At 45.0% G+C, this 25,769-nt stretch overlaps 1 non-coding gene across 1 annotated transcript; it reads right to left on the reverse strand.

Moving 5' to 3' along the window:
- Window positions 1-24,275: 24,275 nt before the first annotated feature.
- LOC111815533 lies at window positions 24,276-24,405 on the reverse strand. The gene has a single exon (XR_002820216.1). It is a non-coding gene; the product is annotated as a small nucleolar RNA SNORA70 (small nucleolar RNA).
- Window positions 24,406-25,769: the final 1,364 nt, after the last annotated feature.

The raw sequence follows: 25,769 nt of genomic DNA on the forward strand, positions 1-25,769 counted from the left end.
GAGTGGCCCAAGAGAACTAGCAGCTTCCAACAGCTTTTCCAAAGAGCTTCCCTAATAGCCTTTCAGCAGCTTCTCCAGTTTGGTCTCTTACCTGGCTGGCAACAGTCTTCAGGTGGGCTTCCTACACCCAGCACCATGCTAGTTCAGTTCAGCTGGGTGTGACAAGTTGACCACCAGTTAGCAATCCAGTACAAGGGCTCACACATGGGAACCAGCTCTGTGAGGGGTGTGGCATTGGGAGGGGAGGGTGACTGAGGGATATTGCACTAAATTCTCTGAGAGAGATGACATATGGACTGTGTGTTGAGAATTCCCAGAGCTTTGCCAGCCAAAGAGGAGAGGAGCATTCTGGGTAGAAGAAACGATGTGTGTGAAAGCTCAGAGTCCATAGATGGAAGCATTCTTGAAGGTAACTGAGCAATGTGATGTAGCACTGGATCGCAGTGGGCATGAGAATGATGGGAGAATATGCTGAGAAAGGAAACTATAACTTGGCCTTCCCTTCAGGAGACCTGTGGGGAGAATTACCAACATCTTGGTGCACTTTAGGTGTGAATTCTTAAACTATGTTGTAGGATGTAAGCTTGTTACTATTTTTCACCAGACAATCAAAGGTGCAGCTCCACTGAATTTTAGTTATTATTGAGACATTCTTTTATAATGACGACATTCTTTAACACAATATCTTGAAGGTAGGGTCTTGGGAAAGTAGAGGGGCCCTACAGAGCCTCCAGGTTACTCATCTTTGCTGGGGTGCTGAGAGATACTGTTCCGTTCTCGTTAAACAACACGAGGCCAGTTCTCAGCCTCCCGTGCTGGGTCCTCTAGTGGCCTCCATGGAAACGCCACCACTGTAAATGGCAACACTGAGGTTAAAGGCAAGATTGTTTAGTAAGAAACGGGTGGAGGGACAAGAAAGTCTGAGACCAGAGACCTTGAATGCGTGTCCTGTTTCCTTTAACTGGGGTTTATTTAAGAAAATTGTCCATTCTGTTTATTCAACTCCTTCTCTTCTGGAAAGAGGATGTGGCGGGGAGGCTCCGGTGCCCATGGCTCCACTCCGGGAAAATGCTACTCTATTGATTTGTGTGTCAGCAATTTAAATAAGGGTATTTATACTGAGGCTGAGCACCTAATAAAAATTTAAATTATCGTTTAAAAAAAAACGGAAGGGAGGAAAAAACCTCATCAAGGAACAACCTTCTAAGCAGAGTAAAATCCAACCGCACACACAGTTTCAGGGCCTTGGGAATGGAGCCGGGGATCTGGATGGTGAGGTCGGCCAAGCTGCACCCGGGGCTCCATGTTTCTCCTTTTAATTGCTTCTCTCCTGCATCCAGATGCCTCTCCAGGTTCCACTGCTCTGACTTTAGACCCTGGCTTCACCATTCAGGAGCTGCATGCTTGGCATTTCTTTCTGCACCCTCTTCTTCCATTAGGTGGAGGACACAATGGCGTTTCAAATGATACCACTCCTGCGAAGCTCTTGGACACAGCCAGCACATAGTAGGCACTCAGCACGTGTTTTTTTCTTGCCTTCCTTTTCCCTTTACAGGAGCCTATATTCAGCTTCCTCCTCCAAAGCCCCAAACCCGCAGACCATTAAAATATGATTGCAGCATGCTGCTGTTTTACTTGAAAGGCTCTGGGCACTAAATCACACCTGTGTATAAATGATTGATAAGGAATTAATAAGTGAGGTGGTAGCACTTATGGAAAGCAGGAAGAAAGACACGAAGGAAGCTTTACTAGCAGAATGTCAGAAACCAGGCCCGGGCCTCTGAGGGGATATTTCACATGACAGGAGTTCTGCAGAGTCCCTTAAATCATGCCCATTAGAAAACCAGGTCTTGGCATTTCTGTAAGGAAGATACTGGCAAGGTTGGAGAAGTAGGGGGGCCAGGCTCTTAATGGCAGCATCAGCGGACACAACTCTGCTGTGTCTTAGCCTTGACTGTGACACTAACTGCGTCTTCTCCATAAGGCTGCAGGCGGGTCCCTGCTGTGGCCTCCTCTCTTACCTTCTGACTCTATGCAGTCGCACAGTTATGGGCCTGACCCTGCCTCATGCTAGCCGTCTGCCACCTCACTGCGCTTCTGCCTCACTTTGCCTCGCTTTGCTTCTCTCACTCACCACTGCCATTATTGTTGTATAAAAACCTCTCTAGGTTTTTGCAAGAAGCACAGGACTTCTTTTCCTGTGCTCACCTGGCAAAAATCCCGCTGAGTTCAACCCAATTGCCTATCCATGCGAGTGTCTGAATAGCTATGTATTCTGCAGAAAAATAGAAAGTGGTGTTCACTGTTGTCACTTACAGAAATGGCCATAACTCTGGCATTCTCACCATGCTTTTCTAGTAAGCTGTCCTGCCACTTCCCCATACCTTATCCCCTTTCTGCAAGGAATGTGACCCTACATCTGTAGTCCACTATGGAGGGTGAGTTCACCTTGCATTCTATAGAGAGGCTACCACTCTCTTTCTTCCCTGGCTCTACACCTCTAGCTGTCCCTGTGTTCATCATGGTCCTCTTACTCTGTTTCCAGTGCCATGGGCTGTTCCTGGCCAAACCCAGCCCTCCTCATGTACTTGGAACCTCATAATCTCGAAAATCTTCCAAAGGACTTGGTTCCTGCAAGGCCCACCTCTCCTCTCTTGGGTCTTCAATCTCTTCCTTACTACCATTTTCAATAAACATAAAGATATTCTCTGACATTTCCCTTAAGAAAGTGAAAACTTTTTTGATTTTGCTCTCCATGAAGTTTGCATATGATTTCTTAGCTCTTCTCTGCAACAAAGCATATGGAAATGTTGTTGTTCTTTTTTATTATTTTGTATTTTAGGGAAAAGTCTACAGGGTGTTCAGGGTCTTACTACTAGATCGGACTCATAATGATTCTCCTATTTACAGCCTCCCAAGTGCTTGTTGTTATTCTTGATTTGTACTTTTTGTCTTCATGTAATCAGGCATCCATTTCCCTGCCTTCAAAGGGGCTGCTCTTGTCAAGGTCCACAATGATCTTTTTGTTGTTGTATCTCATGTTTATCTTTCTATTTCCATATACCAGGCTTCTTGGTATCTTTAGGGAAATGTTCCTTTCTGTAAGCCACTGTCTTTTCTTTTCTTTCGTTTTTTTTTTTTTTTTTTTTTTTTTTTTTGGTGATGTCCTCTTCTTAGGTTTTTCCTTGTATCTCAAAAGCCATGACTGTCCTCTCTTACTGTCTTTAGTTTCTAAAAATTAGAAGCTCTTGAAATCGATCATGGACCTCTTTGTCTTCCCTGTTCTTACTCTGAGCTCAGGTGATTTCATAGGGCCAATACATCAGTGACTACCATTTCTGTATTATTAGTTCTGGTTTCTCTCTGAATTCCAGCCTGGGGAAGTCAGAAGTCTCCCTGCCATCTCTAATTTGATGGTTAATTAAGCCTTCCAATTTAATATGCCCCCAAAGAACTCTTCTAAACTTTTCCTTCTCAATAAAAGCTACCACATTTGCCCAACCAAATCTGTTCACTACTCTATCAGGAAAGGGCCTAAGATGGAGCCAAACATGAAGAAAATAAAACATACACTGAATGAAGATCTAATTCAAGCCATATAAGTAGCTAAGCCTAAAAATGCAAAGGTAAGTACAAGAAGAAGCATCAAAATTAAAACAAAAGGGGCGATAAGGACCTTTCCTCCAGGAAGAAGGCATGTGAAGTTCATTGATCTGTTCCTCCTTAACCTCAGGCTGGACTTTGAAACATATAGAAATGCAGAATAAACTGGTTTCCTGTCCTCTGAAGTCAGTAACTAATATTCTTTAGACCTTCAGCCCACAAAGCCATCTGTTTAAAACAAATTCCCATGTCCTGCTTACAATACAAGGCCAAAGCAAAGAAAGGACATTAACAATTCCACTTCCAGAATCCCCTCAGTGGTGGGGTGATACCAAGAGAATTTTTGTTATAGTTATTTCTAATAAAAATGTTCTTAATTTTCTCCTTTTGTTTACAACTTTATTCTTCAAATTCATGAGACAGAACTTGTATTTGTACAAAATTAACTGTTTTACTACCACCCTCAGTTTTCACTTGGGCAAACTGCAAAAGCTCCCAAATGTTGCCTCTGGTTCTACTCTTCCCCTGAAGCCAATCTATAACTAAAATTAAAGTGATCTATTAGTTTATAAATCAGATCACTGTATTGCCCCCTTGCTTATAGTGCTCACATTTAAAATCATCCTGACCAGTGAAATCCTACCCAATTCTACCTCCACATGCCTCTTTGACCCATCTTATATTTCTTTTAGTCCATTCGCTCTGTTCCACTTCTTATGGAGGAAGATGCCAATCTACAGCACCTGAAGACCATTGCAATATCTATCTTTTAGAGTTCAGAGAAATCTTAGGAATCATCTAATTGAGTTCCTTCATTTTATAGACTGAGAGATGGATCCCAGCCTGGAAATTCTCACAGCCAATTGGGTCTCTTTCTGCTAGAGTGTATGGACTCCCTGCCTTCTGAATGGTCCCTCACTGTCTCCTTTCATAAACTGCAGTGTCCTTTGCCTTACTGATCTAGCTCTGGGGTTGGGATCATTCTCTGTTGTGATTTTAAGCAGGGTCCATTTGATGGACTATATGTGTTATTGTATAAATTGCAGTCCTTGTAAATTACTATGAAGACATCTGGCATTTTGACAAAGGTCACACAAATCCAAGGTTCCTGAGCAATGTACAACCCCCAAGAAGGAGAGTCATCATTTTTTTTAGGTCCCTACATGAACTGCTACATAAACATTAAGTTCAAACTTTCACAAGAATTCCCGTGTCATTGCTTGGGCAAGTCCCCTGGAAAAGCCTGGCAGCCCAAGAATGGAGTGGTTAGGTTGAAAGGATCTTCACTGCAGTCTAATGCTGATCTGTGGCCTCCTCACACCTTTGTTTTCACTTGGCTGTCACTCCTTACATGTCCCACTGGGTCTCATTCAGGCTGAGTTCCCCAGCCCTGCCCACTTCCACCTTTCTGTTGATTTGCCTGTAATCAAGGATTATTTGTGTATCCGATTGACTTCACTGAAAAATAGCTATTGCTTTGGAGGGTTTCACATCATGCTATCATATAAATCACTTTGCAAAGTAACAATTTTTTAAAAAAATATCGAGCCTTTGGGATAATTTGGGATCACATTTTTTTTTCTGCTTTTCACTTTGTGTTTTATTTTAGTGGCCTGCCTTGGGGCCTTAAGATTCTGTACCTCAATGCAGATATTTCCTGGATACTTGCTACTTGCCATCAACAAAATGATGCTCAGTTGCAGCATATTCTGTATGTACATATATTTTTTCTGACCACATACAATGAGGACAGGGTATCCTTGGTGAAAATTCTCTGGACTTCGCCTCCTGATCCTTATTCGACTATGTGTACTTTAGGAGATGGAGAAAAGAAGTTTGGGTGCAATTTGACTTTCATATTGAAGTCCAGGACCAAACTGCTGAGAGAGTCTCCAATAATATACAATTTTTTGACTTAAAAAAATGAAACAACAACAATATGGACTTTATCCTCATCTCTATAATATCCAGCAATGATTTTAATGTTCTGTTTCCTGGCCTCCTATAAGCCTTGGCAGGGAACATAGAAGTGACACCTGGATCTTCTATGAGGTAAAGATCCGTAGGCTGCCACTGGTTTGGCCTTTGATTCCATTTTTTTTTTCTCCTTTTTTTTTGGTCCTAGGAATTGAACTCGGGACCTTGTACTTGCCAGACAGACACTTATACCACTGAGGTGTCTCCCAAGTCCTGGCCTTTGATTCTTACCTGGGCAATATTTGAGATTTTCTTGATGATTGGTATTTTAACATACACAACAGCACTAATAGCTTATATGTACGTCTTGTATCATGTTTGCTAGCACTTAAAGAATCAATCTCTCCTTCTTTTATTTGCCCATTCTGAGAAAGAAGTAATGGAATCCTCAGGGTAGCTCCTAAACATTTGAAGTCCCTTGTCCCCATTGTATTGTTTGTGTATTTGGCCCCTCAGAAGTTCTCTCATGGTGCCACTTCCATTTCCATGACACATTCTTGTAGAAACAAGGCACTTAGGTTCAAGGAACTGTCCTAGGTTATGAATTTCCTATAGCAATAAAGGATTCTGAATTTGTGAACCATGTGTTCTGTGGGAGGCGGCTAAGAAATCCATCACCAAGCTCTGTTGTCTTTACCTCCTTAGTGCCTCCTATGTGTGTTCACTTCCTCTTCTTCCTCTTCTCCTTCTTCTCTTCCTCCTCCTTTTCTTCCTTGTTCTTCTTCTTCTTGTTGTTGATATCAGAAATTGAATTCAGGACTTTGCTCTTGCCAAGCAGGCTACATCCCCAGCTCATGCCTGTCCATTTCACTCCATCTCCAACCTGAACTTTATTCAAACTGTCCCCATGTTTACCCCTTACTATTGAAGTGTATCTCTTCCTGTCTTCCACTTTCTTGCTGTCACCATCTCCCTCCTCATTCTTCCCTTTCTTCTTCCTCTTCTTATTCACTTTGATTTTTTATTTTCTTTGTAATGAATATTTTCTAGGATTATTATCAATGAAGAAACTGATGTAGGTTAAACTACTGTGGGATGTTGTCATTGTGGACATTGAACTATGATGCATGTTGTGAAACAATAGTGGTTTTGGTTGTAGACTGTGATATGTTGTGGTTGTACTTGAGACTCCTGGTTCTGCTGCTTCAGATTTGCCATTCAGTTGCTGTGAGCTTTGTGGTGGTGACTTCACATCACTTCATGCAGAAGGAATGGAAGCTACCGATGGCTTCACGTTGGCAGACTCACGGGTGTGGCTGGATGGTGTATGATGGCCGCTTTAGTTACAGAGATTGCAAAGTGTAGGCTCAAGGTGTCAGTAGGTCCAGTGCCAGGCAAGAGTGGCTTTGTGCTTTATAGACCATGTTGTTTCATTGTGTCTTCAGCAGCTGAAGGGGGCCTTTTGCCATTTTTATAGTTTTGGTAGCAATTTCATCAGTAAGCACATTTGATCTTATTATTTTCCTGCTTAAAATCTTTAGGTACTTCCCACTGACCTTAAAACTCCTCAGTGAGGCCCTGTCTTCCGTGGCCCCTGTGTTTGTCTAGTTCTATTCTCCCTTACTCTCTGGGCTTCTTTAAGAATTCTGCAAAGCCCCTCAGATTCCATTCCATTCTACACTCCTCCCATTCTGCCTTTCCCCTCCCTCCATGCCAACTCTTTGGCACTGTAGATCTCCTGAGCTATAGCAGACAGGAGGGTATCTGGGTGTGCTCATCCTCATCTGCAGATCTCAGCTTGGCTCCCCCTTCCTCCAGAAAGCTGTCTCTGTTTCTCTAGACCTGGCAACCACCTACCAGGTCAAGCAACAAAATGTCAGCAGGAGTCCAGAGGCACTGCTATGTGTCTTTCTCTAACCACAAACTTCTCCCTTCACAGAGACCCAAGCACTCTGCTTTCCTGACTTCATGCTAATGGTGTCCTCACTTTTGAGGATTTAGAATTCATCACCTTAAAAATATATACAGCAGGGGCCAGGGAGATGGCTTAGTGGAATAAGTGCTTCCCTGGCAAGCACAAGGGCCTGAGTTCAATCTCCAGTTCTGGAAAAAAATATATATATATCTATATATATCTATATCTATATATATATATCTTCTTATAAGACTGGATGTGGTGGCACATGCCTGTAATCCCAGTGCTTGAGAGGCTGATAACAAGAGGATCATGACATGTCTGTCTGACCTGTGTAGTAAGACCCTGTAGATCCTGTACTAAATACATAAAAAAGAAATATATGTATAGTTTATATATGTAATAATTGGTATTCAATTTGACCAAACAGTAGCAATAAAATAAATTCTTTATGTATATCAACTTCATTTGCAAATTTATCAGTTTAGAAGTACACTTGCTAGCCATGTGTGTATAAGATTACTGAATTATTGCCTCTATTTTTCAGTGCACTCTAAGCTCTAGAAAAGCAAGGATAGTGTCTCTTTGGCTCACCATTGTATCCTCAAGGGTCATCTCAGTCCTTAGCACATAGTAAGTCTACAAAAAGTATTCAGTGACCCACTGAATGGAATGAGGCCAAGGTTGACTCTAGATGAAGGCTGAGCTATTAGGAAGGACTATATATTAAGTCAATAACCTCTGAGGATAACCCACTAATATTATAGACTGCTAGACAGTGTTAGATGTTTAGTTGAATTCAAACACTTATAGTATTTTTATACCAATAGAATATTCACCTCTGACAGGACAAATAAATAAATAAATTAATAAAAATTTAAAAAAAAGAAAAAAAATGGAAATGGAAAGAAGCAGTCAGTGCTCTAATTAGCTTTGTCTCCTTTTTTTCAATTGTTTGTACTTTTTTTTCTTAATTGCTTATACATTGCTCCAGTTTTTTCTTCTTCCAATTTTATGTGGATATATCTGGTAATATGAATAGCTGGTTGTAAGACAATATCATGTATTACAACAAATACTGTGAAATTCATATTACTTTGTTAAGTAAAATTCTGTATGAGTTGTCAAAATAAATAAATAAATAAATAAATAAAGTGGAAAAAAAAGGAAGGACTATATGGAGACCCTTTTGCAGAAAGAGGGTGCAAAGTGGGGGTGAGGAGATCCACTGTGTGTAAAGAACACATTCAAACCAAGCTATCATTTTCCTCCCCAACACCTTAAATAAGAAAGGTGATTGAGAAAGGTTTGCAGGCAATGGTTATGTCTATTTTCACATCTATCTATTTATGTATCTAACTGCTCATTTATTTATCTCTGTCCAACCAACCATATGATATACAAATAAAGAGCTACTAAAATATACTGGAGAAATAGAACATCACAGAATAACATGTGGGAAAAATGGTCCATTTCACAAGCACTCATAAGTCCTGGCCCTCAGTTCTGACCTACACAAAGGAACCCTGTCCCCATTAGCAACTCTCATGGGAGATGGTGAGAGAATACACCTTGTCTCAAGAATTTGATCCATGGGAGAGTGAAACCGTGGCAGGATCCTGGAGACGCATGGATTATTTACAGTTCAAATGAGGAAAGGGGAATAGGAGGAAGGAATGCCCAGGGAACAGCCGGCATAGGAAGGAAGTTCTCCAGGTCCAGGAGTGACCGGGGAGAGGAGAAGGATGCAGTCTGAGCAGTCTCAGGATAGGACTCCACTTAAGTAGCAGAGGCAGGACAGCCAACTGGTCCTGGGCAAGAGATGTGAGGACACCAGGTGGGGGTGAGGGGAGTTTCACAGCCCTGGGGTGGGTAAACGGAGGACAAGTCCTTACATCTGAAAGCCATTATAGCTGGAGTAGCAGTCCTGCAGCTCATGACTGAGTTTAAAAATAAATCCTGCTGCCAGGCTCACTGCTGCCATGGGACCGCAAGAGAGGAAAAACACATCAGCTGGGAGGCAGCCTGGTAGGTGGGGTGGGCACAGGGGCTGGCAAAGTTGAAAGGGGCCCAGAGAGTTCTGGAGGGAGGGGGTGGGCCACCTGCTAGGAAGTATTGATCTATGGCATGGTTGTGTTTGGCAGTGTGAGGAACAGAGAGAAGAAAGAGGCTGATTCTGAACATCAAAGAGAGAGGTAGAGTCATGCTAACCTGAAAGGTGGCCCCTTGTGGGTAAGAGGCAGGGGCAGGAGAGAGAGGAAGGGGGACTCAGACCTCAGGCACTGAGTGCACAAGACAGGAGCCCAAGGGACCACCAGGAGCAGGATGACAGATAAGCTGCATCCCTGCAAGGCAGCTGGGAGCCTGCCAGGTGCAGTATGGGTGAACCTGTCTTCTTTAAACTGGGTGGGGCTGGCACAGCCAGTGTATGTTTGGTTCTCCAGGAAAAACCCAACAAATCAGTGAGCATCCAGGTCTTCATTGAGCTTTGACTGCGCCAGCCTGGGTACACAGGAGTGGGTCTGCTCCCAAACAGTTCTAAATCAAGGAGACCGATAATAAATGTGCAAGTAATTCACTTGGACTATTTTAAATACTAAAATCTGCTGTGGAAATTGCAAGATAGGGTACTAGGTTAGAGACTAAGCAGGTAGAGGAAGACTCTCGTGGGGTTGCTTTTGGAGAGTGGTCAGGAAGCACCTCCCAGAGGAGTTGAGCCCTGAATCATGAGCCAGCTTTCTGTATGGGGTAGGGAAAGTAAAGCAGATAGTCCAGCACATCCCAAGCAACAAACACCAGAAGGCAAGCAGAAGGAGAAGACAACTAGAAATCCAGGTCCCTCCCATCACCTGGCCAGGTCTTCCTCAGTCTGGAGGATAAGCAGGTTGCACAAGATGACAAATAGGTGGTGCTCGGTGAGGCTCCATGGGAAAGTCAAGAGAACGTGAGTGGGCCTTAAGGAAAGGTCCTCAAGAGCTAGTGAGGTCCCTGGAACCAGCGCAGAGGCCTGTGGCTCTAACTGAGCTCACACTGTGGGTACGAATCCTACCTGCTCAGGCCCTGCCCTTATGACTTGTTTGACTCTTGGTTATTTCTGCAAAGACCCCATTTCTAAGCAGTCACAATGTGGATCAGGTCATCTGGCCAACAGCTATGGGTGAATACATGAAAGAGAACCCCAAGGCCAGAGGAGGGGGTCCCAAAAAGGCAAGAGGGAAGCCATATATTTAGCAAGACCCTGCCACCCCAGCAATTGTCCTGGGGATGCAGAGATGTGGAGGAAAACACCTGGCTACAGTGGGGCCCCTGCAGGGTGGGGCTATATGGAGCTACAGAGGGGCCCTGTAGGGCAAGGCTGTTGTATCAGAGCTTTGTCTGAATGCTGGGGTTAGGAGTTGGGAAGGTATCAGCAGAGTGGAAGGGAAGGGCTTGCTTTTTCTCAAAGGGTCAGAGGTGCCAGGCTTGGCATCTTCACTGTGTGCCTGCAGTCATTTCACTAGAGCTTCCAAGGACCAGGCAAGAAAAGCACCACATTTTTTTGTTTTTGGCGCCAGGAATTGAACTCAGGGCCTGGCCCTTGCTGGGCAGGAGCTGTGCCACTGAGCTATATTCCTGGTCCAAGCGCCAAAGTTAATGGGCACCTTTTTCAGTGTTTACTGCAGCCTGGGGACTGACCTAGCACTTTCTACATAGTGATTTAGCCCACCTCCCTCTGGGTTGCCTCACTCAGAGAACCAGGAGACATAAAGGCACTGCTTGCATTCTTACACCTGGTAATTGCTGCTGCCAACCTCAGATTCAAACTTTGTAGTCAAGACCTAGGCCATTATATCATGCTGCCACAGGGTGTGGCCTCTGCTGTCACATGCACCCTCTTGAGGGTGTGGTGCTGACCAGCTCTCTGGCTTGGGCCTCTGAGATCAAGTCCTGGCCTCCCAGGAGCCGCTTCTATGTGCAGCCCACAAGGCAAGCCCAGCAGTGGCACAGTGAGGCTCAGGCATGAGACAGGTGGGCAGGCATCTCCTCTGTTCCTGTTGGGCTCTTCTCCACCCTGGTTCTGTAGCAGGAGCCTGAGGCCATGAAGGAACAGGGAAGAGAGGGATTGGAGAGAGAAGTATGAGTGGGAGACAAGCTGGGGAACCGAGCTGCGGAATGGCCTCAGGGCAACTGGCGCAAGCCCATTAGGTTCACTGGCCTGGCCTGGTCATGTGCAGTGGTCAGGCACAAGCCTGGAGAGGCAGGCAAAACTGATATTCCTTCTAGTGCCTCTCAGAGAAGCTATAGGGTGGGATTGTTCCCCTTACCCAGCCCCATAAGATGGGGAGGGAAAGGGACTCCACCAACTCCATGACAAGGGCGACCTCCACCCCCAGAGGAGTACTGGATGCTCATATCTCTGATCCTGCCTCGACCACGAGTGCCCTGTGTCACCAAGGCACACAGCACCTGCGCGTGTTTCCACTAAGTGGCCGCACGATACACCCCTATGGCCCTTCAGGTGCTTATGATGTTCTGGATCGGTATGACATGCAGCAGTGCAGTCTCAGCTTCTCCATTTATTCAGGACTTGGTGAGAGCGGTGGCAGACTCATCCTGGAGTGAATGAGTCTCTGTGTCTCATCCTCTGACCTGCGCAGCCTCAAAGCTCCGGTGAGTGGCGAGGCCTGTGGCTTCTGTGGCCTCTGCGTGCCCCTCTCCATTGCCGACCCTGAGCTATGGCAGTCTTGCTCTTCTGTCCAGAGCTGCAGTTCTTCTGCTTCAGAGGGACTGTAGAGGTTCTTTGTCACCTGCCTCCCATGCTGGAGCTCTATTGGATGAGGAGGATAGTGTCTTCTAATTGCTGAGCACACCTCAGAGCGCAAGCTGTGAGTCGGAATCAGGGAAGGGCTCCTAATCTGCTTGGTTATCCACAAACATAAATAAGCATTTAGATGAGAGCAAAGGGTGGTGAATACCAGCCAGAGCAGGTGGGGGTGACGAGGGATGGCTGGGGCCTTGGGGGCTGCCTGGCGCTTAGCCTCTCACCAAGAGTTATTTTGCTTGACTCTTGATCTCAGGCTCCTCAAGCTTCTTCATCTTTCCCTGTTCCATACTCATGTTCCTCTCCTGCAAAATACATCTTATTCACTCACTGGGAGGCTGTACCAGAGGGGACAAACTGCAGCCGGGCTTGGTGGCTCCAGCCTGTAATCCCAGCACTCTGGGAGGCTAAGGCACAAGGAACAGGAACTTGCCTTGTGGGGCTTCAAGCCCAGACTGGGCAATTTAAGACTTAGTGAGAACCTCAAAATAACAATCAGAAAGGGCTGGGGAGGTAGCTTTAGTGTGAAGGACTGGAGTTCACCCTCTAGTATTTGAAAAACAGAAATATTCTTCTACTAACTGACAGTAGCAGTGTGACGTACTCACAAGACAGACCTGTGCTCATGGAGAAGTGGAGACCGCGATTCCTAGACTCTCACCTCGTCCCAGGAGAGCTGGTTCTAAAAGCATTTGCTGGGGAAGCTGGCAATAATGTGGGCAGCCATGAGAAAGGAGAATAATTCATTAGCAGGGTGTGTGTATGTGTGTGTGTGTGTGTGTGGTGTACTAACCCATTAAGTCAGCAGAGAGACTACAACATGTATGCTTTGGGTTTTGACACCTGTCAGAAAGGCCATGGTTTAAACCTAAGAAGAACCCAAGACAGAGGCAGTTAGGAAAGCAAATGTCCCTGTACCTAACTCCTCTGTGGACACTTTAGGGACCATGCCCTCTTCACTGCACCTGTTTTCTAATTTGAGATTACTTTTTTGGGGGTGGGCGGTGGTGGCACTGGCCAGCATGTGGTGCCGGGGGATAGAACTGTGGTCCCTGTACTTTGCCTATGCTGGTGCTTTAGACCACTGAGCTATCTTGCCAGGCCTGAGATTAGTTTTAAAAGGAGGAAAAAAAACTATGATAAAAAACCTAATTATAAGCTCCTTTGTTCAATATGCAGTTAGCCTGTGCCTCGTTTGTCCAAGTCATTGTTAAGCAACGTAATGGGCAGAAATCATTCTTAGACCCAAGGAAGGGGCTGGGGCTCCAGTCCAGCCTGTCACAAGCAGCCAGGTTCAGTGTGAGCTAGATCTGGATGCCAGAGGCCCGTGGTGGCAATGGGGAAAGAAGGATGAGGTGGAAGAGCTTTTGGACAGGCAGCGTCCATGGACTGAGCACCTGTGCGAGCGCTCACATCCCAGCAACTGAGGGTATGAGCCTGGACACATGCCACAGGATTGTAGTGTCAGGGCAGAAAACAGACAAGGCTGCAGGGAGGGAAAGGGGGGATGGTTGGGCTTTGGATATGGCACATTAGGGGTTATGATGGCTGGACCATCACACAGGAATGCACGGCGAGTGATGAGTGTGGAAGGTGTGGATGAAGAACGGAAACGGAGAATCTAGAGGGGCTCCTCTGTGTAGAAATGGCAGCTAACGCGGGGCTTGGTGTATGGGAGAAAAGAGAGGGCTCAGACATGAATCCCTAGCACTTAGAGGCAGAAGGACAAAGAGAGGCTCAGAAGCAATTCCTAAATGGGGACTTGTTCCATTTGCAGGAATCAAGGCCAGTAGGGGGCGGGGAGGGCGCAGGCGATGGGCAGCGGAGTCATGTTCCATGAGCCAGCTGGCTGCAGCTCGGGCATTGATCAGCTGAGTCAATAGCTCTGTGCTCAGACACGAAGCCTGGCTGATGTGCGCAGGAAGTAGGGCAGTGGTGGCTCAGCTGTCCTCTGCCGGAAACGCAGCCTGCTCAGGCTCTGGCAGGGAAGTTGAGCTCATTTTGCCATCAGCCTTGGCCTCTGGTAGCATGAAGACAAACTGAATCTCCAACACAAGCGGGTCCTGAATTTGTCCACCACAGAGAAGTCCTTCAGTCAGAGCTCTCTGCAGACGAATTCTCACCTCTTAGGGAAAAGAATTCAATTGGCCACCACTGTAGTAAGGGGACCCCCTTGATTGCATTTTGTGTGCCTTCCCAGTGTCATCCAGTGGGACCAAGTTGGCTTTAGTAGAACCCTACACGTTCCCGAGACCCATCCTTTGTGCGTCCCAAGAGCTGAAGAGGCAGCAAGCAGGATAAGCGTGGCTTCGAGGGTCTTGGGATTGAGCCCACATCTAGGCAGGTCAGGCTTCATCCTGAAAGAAGAGAAGGGACTCAATGAAGTCAACTCTCAGACCCCGTTCTCCTGCCCAAGGGTGAAGCTGTGGAAGTGGAGAAAAAGATTAAGGCACCGTGGAGAAAGTAGAACAGCACTAGCGTGTATGGGTCCCTCACCCTAAATGCAACGACTTTTAAGAAGCCTTCCTGGGTAGCATAAATATTAGCAGGCCATCAAATGAGGATAAAAAGCATTGTTTCTGCTCCCCTTTTTTCATTTTTCTACTACTAGAGACTGAATACAGTGCCTTCACACTAAGCTATTGCCCCAGCTTTTTTTCTGTCCTCTCTTTGTGAAAAACTTTTGAGACTGTTTCTAAGTCACTAAATTGTCAAGGCTGAGCTTGAGCTTGTGATCCTCTTACCTTGTATGTTGGGATTCTCTATGTATGCCACTGGACCCAGCTACTAGCATGTATTTTCAAACAATGCTTCTTTGACTTGAATGTGGGGATTTTGTTAAATGCAGGATCCAATTCAATATGTCTGTGTCAGGCCTTGGGGTTTTATACATCTGTATTCTGCGGGCTGCTGAAGCTGCAGGTCCTCAGCTTCTGATTTGAGTAGTAAGGTTTTTAGAGGTAGCTGACTGAATCAAAAGCTAGGGAGAAAAATGAAAAGTTGGCTGTGATTCCATCCCTTGCCCCCATCGATTCTGTCCTGAGACCCCTTTAGGGGAAGGGACTGGGAACCTGGGAGTGGCAGGAAGGAGGGCAGGGCTCTCTCAAGGCTCCCTCTGGGGCCGAGTTCAGACCCTCATCTCACACGTTGCCCAGTACCCCACTGTCTCTATTTATTGGCTTCTGAGGCACCTGGCTCAGGCAGAGTAATTACAGTTGAGGCTCTGATGAATTGGGACCCAGTAATTAAAGCACCTATTGATTTTCTACTTAGGAGTTCCCTGTAGCTAGAAACAAAAGTGGAAGGGAGAGAGAAGCCATCTAGGAAGGTATTTCCAAAGTGGGGGATGGTTCTCTACACAAGCTGGGCTTCCAGCTGTCAAAGGAGGGGCTGTGGGATGATCCTTTATCACTGGCTCATCTATCTAGGATTTGAAAATTGACTGGCTAGTCAGTACATTTCTGGGGCCTGTGTCAGCAGGAATGGGGGCAGGAGGATAGTCTGCTAGGAAGGATGCATCCTTAGATCTCCAAACCACATCTCTGTCTTCTTCTGCTGATTCTTTTGGCTTATTTTAATTATGTATTGAAGCAATTGCCTTGTTTCTATCATCTGCCTTCTCTGGGCGACAGTGGGCTTTCTGTCACTGGGAATTCAGCTTCGGAGGCACCGGAAGGAAGGCGAGGGCATGATGGGGAGGAGAGGAAAGACTGAGAGCCAAGCAGGGACCCGGGAAGGAAATGGGGCTGAGAGGGCACGAAGGTGGTTGGGGTGAGTGTTAAAGAGAGGCGTCACTGGACAGCACATAAAGGATGAGGTGGGAGGGACGTGGGGGAAAGACAGCAGCAGCAAGGGAGCAGAGAGACAGTGGAGGAGGAGACACCAGGGAGAGCGGGAGGGAGGGAGGTGACTGAAACAGGAAGTGGGCCTGTTTGGGGGAAACGTAGAGCACATTTAAGTTTTATTTAAAGATTGCTGAAGTTATTTTGGGGCATTTAACTCTTAATTCATCTTCCTTTCACTGAGCTAATGTGAAGTGTGAAAGAAAAACTAATGAGAAGAGCGCCTAACTGGCAATTTTATTTTAGTCAGCTCCGGGAGTGTTTCTTTTTCCTTCTTCATGCTGGGTCGCTTGGCGATGATTCTTTTGTTTCTTGCAGAAATGCTGCTCTTCTCGTCTGCCTTTCCCTTTGCCTGCCTGGCCCACTGCTGCAGCTGGTTTGGCTGCTTAATGGCAATGAAGTTAGATTAGGATCTGGGTTTCTGATAAAGATTGAAGCCAGGCAAAGAGAAGCATTTTAGCATAATGCATGTTGAAACACAATTACCCATTATCCCAGTCAGGGCAGACAATAGGGGTGGTGGGGAGTAGCGAGTTGTGGAGAAGTAAGTGGGCTGTTACTTGTTATAAGTTGGAATAAGAAAGAAGAAGGAAAAGAACTCCTCCGAAGCCCTGAATGGATTTATTCAGCTTATTCAACCCAACTGCACAATGTGCTTGCACCTGAAAAAAAAAAAAAAAAACAACCTTGCAAATACGTTCAATAAATGGCAAAAAGAAGGGTTGGGGGATGTGTGGTTTATTGTGTTAAGTAGCCACTGTGCATAGCTGGTAGTGCAGGGCATGGGCCCAGGTCCTGCCCTCACAGAACTTGAAGTACTGCAGAGCTTGGGTCTTAGGAGCAACGTGTTTGTCTGGTGGGAATCTTAATAGCACCCTTGTACAAAGGAAAGCTCACCTCCTAAGCCTCACTGGAGGACTCAATGTTGATTACAGTGTCTTGTGCAGCTTTTTCTCCTTCTGTTTCACCTTTAGGTGAAGGGCCATGTTGACTGAGGACTCACTTCCTGACCATTCTCCTGTGTTCCTTGCCTTCGTGAGAGGTACCTTGTTCTGGCCCCAGTTCTCAACCAGAGGCCCATTGGCATCATCATGGGCTTTTCCCTTCTGTTCCCAAGTTAGTGGGTCCCAAGCCATGTCGTGCTTCTTAGTAATTCTTTGGCCCTGCTTCCCCTTCCTGTATCTGCAAGCGCAGCTGGATTTCATCCCATAACTTCTCTTTGTTGGATGCAGATTGTTGCAACGGTTTCCTCATTGCCTTATTGCCATCCTGTTATAGCTGCGGTGCCAGATTTAGAGCAATTGATCCAAAGTAGACATGTGATGGTGCATTCTTAATTTGTTAATGGCTCCTTACAGCCTGGGGGAGGAGCTTGTTGTGTGAGCTCGAGTAAGACCATCAAGTCCTCTAGACCTTGGGGTCTTCATCTGTAAAAATGGGGATTATAGTGGTCACTTCATGGGGTTACTGTGAATGAGGCACTGAGAATAAATTAGCTGAGCATACAGAAGCTATTAATATACACCACCTCTGGCTGATAGTGAGGATGGCAGGCAGGAATGAACTGGTTTATTACTGTTATTCCAGAAGAAGGTCTTTGTTACCTGGCTCCAGATTTAAGCTTAGACTTTCCTCTTGAGCTCTAGACCCCTGTACACAGCTGACCTCACAGCATTCTTGCCCAAAGTCTAATGGACATCACAATTTAATGAGTTCAAAGATGAACTCTGTATTCTATTTCGGCAAACATCTCCCACCTCTATTTTTCCAACTCAATAAGTAAAACTGCCTTTTTGGATGGAAGCTGCCACCCAAAACCTTGGCTGCTCCTATTCTCTCATGGATTCTACATCTAATCTGTCTATAAATTTTGCTTCTTTTATCTGTAAAGTCTGTCCAGAGTACAGTGGTGTACCTCAACTGCATGGGCCACTGTCCTGGCCCCACCATCTTCTCTATTTTTTTTTTTTTTTTTTGTATTTTAGGGAAGGGTCTACAGGGTGTTCAGGGTCTCACTAGTAGATCAGACTCCGAGTGACGCACCTATTTACAGCTTCCCAAGATCTGGGATTACAGGCATGCTCCACTACTCCCAGTCTTAACTGCAGTCTCAGCATGCCCTGCGGGCGGCATGGCAGGCCAGGAATTGAATCCCTGGCCCCTGCACCTGCTTGGGTGATTCCTCCCCAGGATTGCTGCTCTGACTTCCTGTCCCCCATCTCTACCTGCTCCATGTCTGCTGTGGCTACATGGGCAGCTGTCTTGTTCCTTGAGCAGTCTCAGCTAGTTCCTGCCTAGGGCGTATGTGCTGGCTATTCCTGGTAACCTGAAACTCTTTCCCCAGGAACCTACCTAATTCACTTCTCATCTCCTCCAAGTCCTTGTCGAGTTATGACTTTTTAGCACAGTAATGCACTCTTATCTGTGTTTACTTTCTACAACTTACTTACCTATGATCAACCATGGTCTAAATGTGAAATGGAACACTGAAGCAATAAATGCTTCATAGGTTTTAAATTGTGTGCTGTTCTGAGCGGTGCGGTGAAATCATTCACCATCCCAATCCATCCGCCCCGGATGTGCGTCGTAACCATCTAGCATACCCACTGTCTACTCCACCTGCCCACTCCCCAAGGGGCTGGCCACCTCCTAGCCTCCGAAGTGATCAGCTCAGCTGTCGTGGTGTGGGGCATGGCAGTGCTCACGTTCAAGAAACTCTTATTCTACTCAAGGTCCCCAAATACAGGAGTACTGATGCTGGCTGCTTTATTACAGTCTATTATTAAAATTGTTCTATTTTATTGTTGTCATTAATTTCCCACTGTGCCCCTAACTTCTGAATTAAACTTTATTATAGATATGAAAGTAGAGGGAAAGCATTATAGAGAGCATACAGTTTGATCCTACCTGTGGTTTCAGGCATCCCCTGGGTGTTTTGCAACTTTTGCCTCCGAGGGCAATGTGTAGGAAGCCTTCCCTGGTGGCTTTATGTCCGATTGTAATCCCCCAGCCCACTCACTGTCCTTAGCTGGTTCTGTGTGTTTTACATGGCACTTAGCACCTTTTGACATAGTATGTGAGTGGTTTGTTCTGTTTATTGCCTGTCTCCTTCCTTTAGGTGCATCACAAGAGCATTGATTTTTCCTGCATTCTTCAATGTTTTGTCTCATATCTAGATAGTACCTAGAACAGAAGAAATATTAGCAATCTTGTTAAATGAATTTTGCTATTCACACCTCTGGCCAGCTCCAGGGATCTCTCCTGTATGTGAATTGAGTCAGTTGATTCACTGTTTTGGCTCTATGGGACCACAGACTCTATTTCTCCGCCAGGCTGGTGCATAGTGGTAGGCAAATATTTGTACACCTATTACTGATCAATTAGCTGTAAATAACTTGAACAATTAACAATCTGAGTAGAATTTCCATAAAGTACTTCTGAGATAAACTAAGGCCTCATTTGTCTGATGATTGATTGGCTGTTGAAATGTTTCCCTCCTTAGGCCTAACATGTGTCTCCTTTACCATCTCCACACCAACCTCGTAGTTCATTGGTCTATTGGCATCACTGCCACCAGTTGTGAAGACTGGGGAAGCTAATGTCCAGGGATAGAGGGCTGTCTCTTTCTACAGAGGTATAGTCTTTTATTCTATATAAGAAGAATCCTTTCATCATTCATTCCCAGAATGTAATAGGTGAAGAAGTGGAGGAGGGGAAGTTTAAATGTCTTCATCAAGGTTGCAGATAAGATCTTTGATGGAGTGGAACCCAGAGAGGGCAGCAGCAAACACATCTATGCAACCTGAGACCAGTTTGGCCCTCACTTCCTGGGTGAAGTGATTGTACCTTACAGGGCATAAAAGGGGGTGACAGTGTAGGATTTGGAGGTGAAAAATAATATTACAGGAGTAAAACATTAGGAAAATTAGTAGTGTTGAGAAAGGTAAGTGGAAGTGAGAGAATAAAACCCATGGGAGCAGACAGTTGTGATCATCACAAGTGGCCAAAACAATTTAGCGGAAGAAAGATTTATTGTGGCTGATAGTTTCAGTCCCTGGTCAGCTGGCTCTATTCCTTTCAGGTCTGTGGCAAGGCAGAGACACCATAGAGGAGGGGTATGGTACAGCAAAACTGATTTGCGTCATGGTGGCTAGGAACCAGAGACTGAGGAAGAGAGAGAAAAGAAGAGGCTGGGGACCTGAAATAGTCCTTGAGGTCAGGCATCGGTGAACCATTTCCTTCAATTTGGTTCCACCTTTTGTTTCTGTCACCTTCCAGTAATGTGGTCAAATGAAGATGTCACCAGTGGGTGAATCTGCTTGATGCTATTAAAGCTCTCATGAGCCAATGACCTGCCGAAAGTCTATCTCTGAACACATGAGATAGACATTTGGGGGTCATTTTAGGTCAAAACAATAATATTAAAGTTAATAAGAAATTACAGGGATGGAAAACTAGTAGGATTTAAGGAGATATCTGGTGAGACCTCTTTGTTTATTATTATAGTCTCTCCTACAGGAATCTCAGTGATTCTTTTGGTTTAAGAAACCATCCACAACTACCAGTTATGTCACTCTATGCTAGATGGCTTCCTGAGCCATAGATACTGCCTTTAACATGCACAGGACAGAGCCCACTGCGTGTGTCCCTCAGCCCACTCCATACCATGGCTCAGACACAGTTTCCCTATCTCACCACGGACAAACAAGTCATCCCACTCCCTCTCCACTCATCAAGTCCTAACCATCATGTGTAATATACCCACAGCGTCTGTGCAGTTCTTCACTCTCCTTTGTTGTTATTCAGGGTCTGGTAATCATTTTCTCCTGACTAAACAGTTACAGTCACCTCCTAGATGGCCTTTTGGGGCCACTCTCACCACCTTCCAATCCATCCACTATATTTCTTTCTTTCTTTCTTTCTTTCTTTCTTTTTTCTTTTCTTTCTTTTTTTTTTTTTTTTTTTGTTTTTAACATAACTGAGTAATCTTTGGGTAAACGTGCAAGTTGTAATGGGTAGGCTTAATCATCAACTGGCTTGGCTTGGGAGCTGCCTAGGGGATCAAGAAGGAGCATTTCCTGGTGTTTCCGGGTTGGTCATGGAGGTCTAGGTTGGGCTCCTGACCCCTTCCTCTGTGGCACTGCTGGCCTGCTCTGCTTCCAGGGCACTACTTGTTCTCTCAGTGCCCTTCTGCCTTGGTTTTTCTGCTTTGCAATCAGATGACCAAGGAATGAATCCTCCAAAACTGCGAGCCAAATAAACAATTTCCTACTTTAGATTGTGGATTTTGGGTTATTTGATCCTAGCAATGGGAAAGCTGACTAATAATATACAAATCTAACCATAATTTCAAACAACAACAAAAAGCCCCCAAACAAAAAACATAGTAGCTTCTAGTTGTCCTTAGAATAATACAAGAAAATATTGCTATGGTTCCAAAGGCCCCCTACTGCCATCTGAGCCCACCCCTGTCTCATCCTCACCCTGAATTGGTGTGAACTCCTCTGGTGTTGGCATCACTTGATGCTGTAGTGCTCTGAATGTGCAGTCTTGTCTGAGCACCAGGCAGAGTGCCTGGCACATGGGAGGTGCTAACGAGGCTGCTGAATGTAGCAGTGGGGTGCTCAGTAGGATTAAAGACTGCAAAGAGGTACAGAAAAGCTGAACAGGAGTCACTGGAATTGGCATGGGAAGAAAAATCAAGTCTGTACAGCAATGCCAATGTCTAGGGGCAAAATGAGATGCCACTGAGCAAGCGGTATCTTAATTTCTTGGCACATTACCGGATGAGCACTCTGATTAGCCAATGTGTCTATTTAAATTGAAAATGTAAGCTTTCCAATTTCAACCCTTGCTGGAAAAATGATTATGTTCTATAACAAAGATGTTTATTTTCTTACCTGTAGAAATTATACTAAAGCACCTAACTTCACAACCTTAACAAGTAAGAGATCTGTGGCGGTAGCGTTAGAACCATTTGAACTTTGGACAACTATGTGTGAAGCCAAGGTAGAGAATGTGCTCCAAACATCCAGGTAGAATTTTGTGTGCACTGTGGATTTCTCTCTGTACACCTGCCTGTGCATGTGTGCATGTATGTTTGAAGCCATGGAGGAGGGCCTAGATTGGCTGTGCTACAGACAAATTACATGGCACAAGAAAGGTCTTTAACTTTCTCCAAGTAACATTACACTTACCACACCAACATCAAGAAATTGTCACGAAAGTTACATGAGGTGGCACACTTTTGGAAGACCCCACAGCCTGGTATGTGACAGATGGTAGATGCTTCCCTCCTGTTACCTGACTATGAGCCCAAAATGTGTGCAAGAGCATAAAGTGACATAATAAACTCTTGCACTGTGGTCGGCGAGCTAACATCCAGTTCCTTTCTTCCTTTAAAAAATGTAATGGTTTGCATTTTACTCTAAAAAATTAACATAACAGCATGAAATCCAGGTAATTAAAGCTTTTAGTTAACCCAAACTTCACTTTCCATGATCCATCTCGAGGTGTTCTGTCACTGTCCCTCCTCCTCAAGCCTGGCAGGATGCAGGGAAGGCTCCTCAAGAGAGTCTGCCCTTTTGTGTATGAAGGAGATAGCCCTGCTTAGGTCAAAGCAGTTGTCACCTTGATCCCAGGGCAGAGCCTGTGGCTGTGGCTCAGTGTCTCTGAGCATCTGTAGATATGAAATAGTCAGTTTTGCTGGGCAAACACTTTCACAGCCTTGCTACATTAAACAAGGTGGAAAAATTGTGCCTTTTTTTTGTTAAACAAAGAGACACACGGGGCTCTTTGTACCTGTTCTTAGTCATTAAAAATGTGTTTCTGAAGTGCTAAATTTGTAGTTAATTGCATAGTTAATTCATTATATAGCATTATTTTTTTCTTTATAAAATACCAAACCAAAGCGAGCCCAACCAATTACTTGAAGTCTCAAAGATATCACAAAAGGAATGACTTAATTTAGTAAATAATTTTAAATAATTATTTACTGAGAGAGTATGCCAGGTACCCCGGGAGATTTCTTACTATTGGCCTCATAATAAACCTTCCATGCAATTCCTGATTAATTACTTACACAAGCAACATTTTATTTACCTTGAACAAATTAAGTTTTTAATAAGAGGCGATGAAATACCAATGAATATACCTCAGCATTTCCTGGCCTTTTGCAGGCTTGTGAAAGGAAGGGTAGGGTGTCAGTTTCAGTTCTGCCTGCATGGAAGGCAAGTGATACAAACCAGCTTTGGGGAAGTCTGTATTCAGTGTTTACAAATTGGAGATTTTGTACCATTTTGCACTATGGTCAAAGCTCACCAACTGTGTGCGGTCTTGTTCATGTCTTTCATGTGCTGCAAGGGGTCACGCATCCAGCAGGCACTCAAGTAGATATTGGGGAAGTGGAAATGCATAGCAGCGGCCCTGGCAGCCTTTAAAATATATAAGCAGTTCTGTGATACAGAATAGGAATCAACACTGCATTCAGAGGATATTAAGAAAATGCAAGATAGTTAAAGTGTTTTGGAAATAGAAGAAAGATAGGAAAATGAGCCAATGATTCTAACTTGTTTGGAATTGCAACAAGGAATTTTGATAGTGTTCCTAAAGAGCTCTAGCACACATTTATTTTTGAAATCAGTGTAAATGAAATGAGTGTTTCAAGAATTTTGTGTAGACTAGAAATACCCTAAATATGAGAAATCATATTTGCAGATCATTGTTGGTTTTTTTTGTTTGTTTTGTTTTTTTAGAACTTTTTAGCATTTTCAGGCCTTTTGGGAGGGCAACAATAGGATTTATCGATGAACTTGTTAAGTTGGGGGAGGCACTGTGGAAGCCTTCAGGAATGTAAAGCCCACTGCTTTTGGGGGCCCTCCATCCATGATGTATTCTACCTTATAGCTATCAGGGATGATGAGGTGCTTTGGTCTCCATGTCTTCAAATTCTTCTCCACTGAGCTTGGGGAAGCTGGGGAAGTATCTTCTGGTGGCAGGAACTTGGCCCTGCACAAGGCCTCAATCACATGCTACTTATTCGGTGGCTTGGTTTGGAGGGACATGATGACCTGCCTAATGTGAACCCCCACCCCCATGCACTGGGGCTTCCCCGAGGCACCCATATGCCAGTGTAGAGCCTGGGTTAGGGGCAAAGGAGGTTAGATACATGAAGTGGAAGCTGCTTTCCACTGGGAAGCAGTGGTTTCAAGGTCGCTTGGGGCTACCATGCAAGCGTGAGTGTGCACACCAGCAAGGAGCTTACTGTGCACAGCCGCTGCACACTGGGCACCCACTACAAGGAACGCACTTGGCCTACTTGATCACAGGCAGCTTCAGGCTTTGTGTGCTAGGCCAAGCCAACACGAACTTCTACACTCACATTCGCTGCCGAGTTGTGCAAAAAGAAAAGAAAAATGAAGCCTGCCTTCTGTGAAAGACAGTTTTCTAAATCCAAGAAAGGATATAGAGGAATAATCTTTAATAACAACCCCAATTTATGGCTATTTGGAGGTGAGTATCCAGTTTCTTTATTATTATTATTATTATTATTTTATTTTAATTTTTTGCGGAAATGGAGATTGAACTCAGGCCCTTGCATTTGCCAGGCAAGCGCTTCTTCTACTGAGCTATCTTGCCGGCCCCAGTATCCAGTTTCTTGACTTATTTTGTATATGTGGGATCAAAATTGAACTGTGTGGCCCCAGGGAGCTGGAGGATGGAGTAGTGGCAATGGAAGCTGCTGTAGCTGCAGCCTTAGGACAAATCTTCCCTGCCTCAAGGATGAGCTCAAGGTAGATGGCCCACAAGGAGCCTTTCCTTCCTTCATCCCAGGTGGAGGAGATTCTACATCCTTGCTCTAGCCCCACGCAATTCCCCTGTCTACAGGTTTGTTTTCACTTTGTTAGAGCAATGATAAGCATACCCTGCTGTCCCCTTACCCCCTTCCTTTGCTCAGACACACTGCACAAGGACTGAAAGGAAATTGCCCCCAAATGAAAAAAGCCCCTGATAGGCCTCTGCGGGTGTCCCAGGAAGGCACACATCGTCTGAGCGACAGCTTTGCATGTAAACAGCTGCAACTCATGAAAATAGTTTTTAATCTACTTGAAAGGCAGATTCTCAGAGAGAAATCAAGTTCCCTCCAGGTGTGAGGATGCTCTGAAAGAGGAGCCTACTGAAGTGAAAAGACAAGCCATTATGGAATGCTGCTTTTTGGACCCTTCCCTCCACCCCCCTCATTTTTGAAGCTATCTCTACAGGGCTTCTGATTGTAGAAAGAGGAACTGGGGAGCTAGGGGATTAAGGTTCCCTCTCTCCTCGTATCAATGCCACTTTCCATCAGTGGGCACTGCTGGAGCTCCTGGAGAACTTGTATCTGATATTGCTTCCCATCTTGTGTTAAGACTTCTCTAGGCAAACCCCCCACCCCAGCTTCTCCTTTCGCAGCTGGCTTGCTCTGTCCTCCAAGACTTTCCACCCAAGTCTTGTGCTCCTTTTAAGAATCAGTTTAAATGTCATTGGCTTTGCCCTCTGTGGTGCAGACTGACCCATAACTAGACTCTTCCTGTGGTCACACCTATAGTGAAAGAGATGTTCATCTATTAAAGTTTTTATTGCAGTACAATGTACATAACCAATTGTACCATTTTTAAAGTGTACAATTTAATATAAATATACTAATAAGACATTT

This window comes from Octodon degus, unplaced genomic scaffold, assembly GCF_000260255.1.
Source record: "Octodon degus isolate 3935 unplaced genomic scaffold, OctDeg1.0 scaffold00017, whole genome shotgun sequence".
In the NCBI taxonomy this organism is placed as follows: Eukaryota; Metazoa; Chordata; class Mammalia; order Rodentia; family Octodontidae; genus Octodon; species Octodon degus.